The 6,000-nt window shown below is 40.0% G+C and overlaps 1 protein-coding gene across 1 annotated transcript in view; it reads right to left on the reverse strand.

The window, feature by feature from the left end:
- LOC311050340 (NACHT, LRR and PYD domains-containing protein 3-like) overlaps nt 1-2,340 on the reverse strand; it is a 42,826-nt gene extending 40,486 nt beyond the window's left edge. The window contains exons 1-2 of the mRNA XM_084064355.1: nt 2,302-2,340; nt 2,053-2,184 (exon numbers count right to left, since the gene is read on the reverse strand). The gene's annotated coding sequence lies outside the window, so the exon portion shown is untranslated. The remainder of the gene's footprint in view (nt 1-2,052; nt 2,185-2,301) is intronic.
- Nucleotides 2,341-6,000: the final 3,660 nt, after the last annotated feature.

Raw genomic sequence — 6,000 nt, forward strand, 5'->3', positions numbered from 1 at the left:
TCATTATAAAAATAAATAAATTATATTATGATTAGCAGTCCACTTCCTCCTGTTGGTACGGATGGATTCACATTGCATCGATCCGTGCCCGAATACGCATGATCCGGATCCGAGACTACCTCCGGAGGTGGTTTCGGGTACGGTACGGTGATCCGTTTCGGGGAACGATACACAACATTCACACTATCACAACATCAGCCAAGTGGTCCAGGGTGCGCACCCCGGGACCATAGTGTGAATCCGCCCTAAGAGTGAAGATGTGGCAATAATGCTACCCTACACTACTGCAAGTCAAAACACTGTAATGTACAAAGATTGCTTGTTAGTTTTAAATCAGGCTTCAACCAAACAAGTTCTAACAAGTGTTACAAGAGACACGATGCATTCATATGACACGTTTCTCTGAAGCACTTTACAATGTGGAATTACCTTCACCCATTAACACGCACACACACACACACACACACACACACACACACACACACACACACACACACACACACACACACACACACACACACATGCATGCACATATGCACACATACAGGCCTGTCACAATTATTACATAATCATCCTGATTACAATCATTTGACATAATCTCACTTATTTTGCATAATCGTCATGATCGTTTCCATGTTGAAAAATGTTCATACATTTTCGAACATTTCCAAAAATAACGGTAATAGCAGATCTACAAGCTAAACACGCTGTGATGTGAGGTGGTGTGAGCTTGTAGATCGGGTATTTCCACTATAAAAAACAAACAAACAGTTTCCGAATGTCAGTGATTTCTTTGTATATTTAAGCGATATATTTCTATAATAAAATTGGCTTAAAGGGATATTTCACTTTCAAACATTTTAACGTCTACTCTGGCTTTTGTGAACACCCCAGACAGTTTATAAGTTGCTTGATTCAGTATTTAGATATTTGATATTCATTTTAACAGACACACCCCCTTCCTATACAAACCCATTTTAACTTCAAACTCCATTTTAACCATGTTAGATTTATTGAAAACACCTGTCCTTGATTCTGGTGACTGATATTGTCCTTCTAATACGTGTTTTTTCAATTACTTTTTTTATTTAATTAAATAAAAGAAATGAAAAAAGTGATAAAAAACACGGCCCCCTCACGTATTAGGAGGGCAGGATGAGTCACTAGAGCCAAGGACGGGTGTTTTTGATTAATCTAACGTGTTAAAAATTAGTTTGAAGTTATTATGGGTTTGTAAAGGAAGGGGTTTAGATATTTGGATAGGTGCATTTGGATAGGTAAATACTGAATCAAGCAACTTAAAAACGGTCTGGGGGGCTCACAAAGTTTTTTGGAAAGTGAAATATCCCTTTAATGTATGTTTTGTAATGATATTCAAAATCTACCTAGTAACTATAAATAAAGTTTTTATATAGAAAAGTACATTATTTTCCTCTCAGATGTAGTAGAGTAGATGTAAAAGTAAAAAAATGGAATTTTTGTACAGTACTTGAGTAAATGTACTTTGTCACTTTACACCACTGCCGGTCCTGACTTTGGAATGACTCGAGGCACAATGTCCCAGAATCTGAAAGTGTTGTGTAAATTGGTACTTAATGTAATGATGATTTTTCTTTCTGCTGTAGCAGACCTTTATATCACAGTGTGAGTGGTCACTAGTCCACTCGAGGTCTGTCACCGGGCACAGAGAGAGGACTAAAATACGCAGTGGTCTGAATTGCTTTGAGTTTCCATTCTACTTGTTCTCCCCCGGGGAGCGGGTGGAGGGGAGAGGCAGACATCTGGACTCTCCCTGGGGCAAAAAGAATCCTGTGTCTACCCGACTTGACTTTTTATTTTCACTAAATAATCAGTGTATATAGAATAATATCGTTCAAGTATAGCGAAACATCAGACCATGAAGTAAACAATCTGTCTGTCTACCGGCTCCGGCCGTGGAGGGAACGGGACTCCTGTCTCCTCTGCCCCGACACAGCAGCAGCTGAGCGGGGAGACCAGAGCCGACAGGCCGCAAAAAAACAGGAAATCCTCTTTTAACACAGTGTGGCCTACCTTAAAATGTCAGCAGGTATCACAGGAGATGACTTCTGTCTGCTACGTTGTCCAGAGTCATGAGATTATCCTTGTCCATGGAAACCAGCACAAATGTCTCCTTTAGGGTGGAAAATAAAATGTTGCAGGTCACTTGATGAATGGACACAAATCAAGATGCATGAACTTGCAGCCTATAGGTGAAACCTATTAAATTAAACGCAGTACGAGAACGAGTCTGGTAACGATAACAGTTTTTATGTCTCTAACCTCGGAGGCTTGCTTTCTCAGGAAGACAGCCTGGGGAACGTTGAAGTGCAAAGTGAATAGAAAAGGGTGTGGCGCCTGACAGTATGTGCAGGAACGTCACTCCATAGTGGGGGAAGGGCAGTTCCAGGTGCACACCTCCATAACATAATAGTGTTGGACAGTAACTAACAACATTTACTTCAGTACTGTACCCAAGGTTTTTATTTGTATTTATCTTTATTCATTGTTTTGCATGACTTTCACACATTTCAAATGGAAATATTGTACTTTCGACTCCTCTACATTTCTAGACTCTTCCTAGGTGTAAACAAAAACATATTATGAATTAACCGCTTAAGTTCTGTTTCAAATATAGTGAAAATAGCAGATCTACAAGCTCACAATACGTTGCACCTGACACGCTGTGAGCTTGTACAGTATATTGTTTATTTGCGGTATTTTTGAACATTTCTAATTTTAAAAACTTAAAAACCTGACACTGTTTTGTGTTTTATGAGAGAGAGAGAGAGAGAGACAGAGAGAGAGAGAGAGAGAGAGAGAGAGAGAGAGAGAGAGAGAGAGAGAGAGAGAGAGAGAGAAAGACGAACAGAGAGAATGTAGATAGATAAATGCTTTACATACTGTACACAAATGCACACACAAACGCACACACACAACACACACACACACACACACACACACACACACACACACACACACACACACACACACACACACACACACACACACACACACACACACACACACACACACACACACGCACACGTACACACACACATGCACACGTGCGCACACATTGAGGGCAGAGGAAACCATGCAAGGCACTAACCTGCTCACCTGAAGCAGTTAGGGGTTCAGTGTCTTGCTATAGAACACAAGAACACTTCAACACACAGCCAATAGTAGCCGGGGATCGAACCAAGACGGCCGCTTTACCTCCTGAGCCCCTCAAAAGCCACTGAAGGTCCTATGGCTAATTGTTTTCTAAATATGTGTCTTAACATGTATTTGACCACTATTGGAATGCTCCAATAAAGCAATTTTGTTTTACACAAGCTGCATTTTCCATAGTTAACCCATTAAGACCGGGAACGCATTGTGTGTCATTTTAGATTTATTTGGCTATTTGAGTTAATATCGATTTATGAGTTATTCACAATTTTTCAAAAATAGCAGATCTACAAGCTTACAAGCTGTGGATCTGCTATTTTTGAATAGCACTCAGTGCCGTGCAAAAGTAGAAAAAATAGCAGATCTACAAGCTCATATCATTGTGCTTTTGGATCTGCTGTTTTTGAAACACTCTGAAAGGTAAAGTAAAAGTGGTTAAGTGTGTGAGTGGGTTTTATGCATATTGAACAAATGAAAGGTGGTAAAAAGAACTTAGAATCTTAGATCATCGGAACACAGGTTGTTTTTCTCATTTCCTGAAAAGTAAAGGTTTTGGTCATACAAGGTGTTAGAGTTAAAACTATGTATTTTGTCGACAATATTGATATATATGCCATCATATCCTATTTTAGTGTGCCATCGTGGCATAACTCAAGTTTGCCTACCAATCTTATGATTTTATTAAGTTCGAGGTTGGACAAAACTAATCCTAGTATCAGGTCTCTCCTTTCCTCTAGAGACTGCATGTGTTTTGAGCTGTACAGAGCGCAGGCCCTCCAAGGTCACCGATTATCTCTGGAGGAATACAATAACAGCTCATTGGAGTTAACTTGACCATCTATGACAAAGCAACAACACCCCCAGCGACGCCGGTCAGAGTTGAGGTCAACGTGTTGTTTGAGACATTTGGACGCTGTTTGTCCAAGATAAACTGTCACACCATCCGCTTGCCATCTTCTCTCTCAACCTACGAGCAAGGCTCCTCATGGCCAGATGTCATCGTCAGAGCTGATAACAACTTAATTTGTGTATAACTGTTGTGATCATTGACTGTTGAGGCAGAGAGATATTTTTGCTGTACGGTGCCTCGTGGATTGATTCTTTCTCTTAATACAATGTCAACCTTTTAATTTGAGAACCGGCCTGTGTCTGTCTTTGATTTCGTCTCATCCTTTTTACACTGGGTTTTTTCAGCTGTTTAACTACAAATAGTTTTAATTAACATAGAGCAGGATTTACGACCCTTATCAGCTCTTTTTATCAACTTTATCACAAGGTTTGCATTTTCTTCACAGCACACTTTTTGCTACCACTCCTAGAAATTATGTCCAAAACTCACACACACTGGTACATATTATTTCTGGAGTCATGGGATCAATCAGTATCAGTCAGATTCCGCTGGTTATTTTCCAATTGGCTATAACTGCCTTCCAAACTTTACGGGCCCTGGGTAGGCAACCTGGCCTGGCGGGGATCTGTGCTTCGGGGAGTGCTATTATCTAACATTACATAACTGTATGAATTTATAACACTTACACTAATAGTAAATGTATGTTACAGTTCATATGGGAAATCAGTAAGCGTTTTAGTGCACCGAGCTGGAATCGAACCCTGTTCTCCAGCTCAGTCAGCAGCAGACTCAGCTGCGTCAAGAAAACTCACGTGGGGGTGAGTGGCAACTGCTACAATATTATTAATTTGTTTCATTGATAAGATGAACAAATCAGCAGGAATTACTGCTGTAATAAAATGTTCTAATAGATATTCATATATAACGCCAGCAATGTAGTAGGTGCCGGACGGTCCCGAATGTCCCCCCACTTTTCAGCTATCGACTGCTTTAAAAAAAATTATAATAATCTACCGGTTGGTTACCACTGGTCTATAAGAACACAATTGGTCGTGTTCTGGGGAGGGAAGCCGGGCGGGGAGGGTGATGTTTGTCATGGCATGTACTCCTACGGGCTGGGGGCGGAGCCTGTCAGCAGGGAATGTTTGGTAGGAGGAGCAGGACGGAGGCTCTACTACGTCCTGCTCAAAATATACTTGAGTAAAAGTACAAAAGTACAAAAGTATTGGAATCAAAATGTTTTGAAAGTATCAAAGTAACAAAAGTAAAAGTTCTCATTATGCAGGAGGTCCCATTTCACAAGTTTTCAAATGTATGAAATTCATAACATTCCTTAGAAAATAGCCGATCTACAAGCTCACAAGCTTGTAGATCGCCTATTTTCAAATTGCCAAAGTAAATTAAGTGGTTTTGTAATAATAATCAAATCGACAAAGTAACAACTAAAGTTTTTTAATAATTATAGTGGAGTAAAAGTACAATATTTCCCTTCGAGATGTAATGGAGTGGAAGTAAAATTGTTGAAAAATTGAAAATTGTACTTAAGTACAGTGCTTGAGTAAATGTAGTTACTTTCCACCACTGCTCTTTTGACAGGCTGCTGAGTGTAAATCAGGACACAAACTGGTTTTGACACTGCATTCCTTTTAATTCCTGCCATGGCCTTCGTTATCTAATCACTCATCATCTACGTGCCAGTTTCGACTCTCAAGTTAATCTTTCTATTGTTCCATTCACACGCCATGCAACACACCTACGCATGGAATCATAGTCATGTTCTCATCAACATAAAATGCCTGCTCACCGCAGTGGAAAACAACTATTAAAGCTACCTTGACAAACACAAACAAAAAATGTGTTATTGTTACAGGTCCCAGGGCTGCTGGGTACCTCTTTAACAAAACTGCTCCTGAGTAAAACAGGAAAACACACGGAAAAAACACTTGACTTGACGTTCT

Source organism: Gymnoscopelus microlampas, assembly GCF_963454915.1.
Source record: "Gymnoscopelus microlampas genome assembly, chromosome: 8".
Classification (NCBI taxonomy): Eukaryota; Metazoa; Chordata; class Actinopteri; order Myctophiformes; family Myctophidae; genus Gymnoscopelus; species Gymnoscopelus microlampas.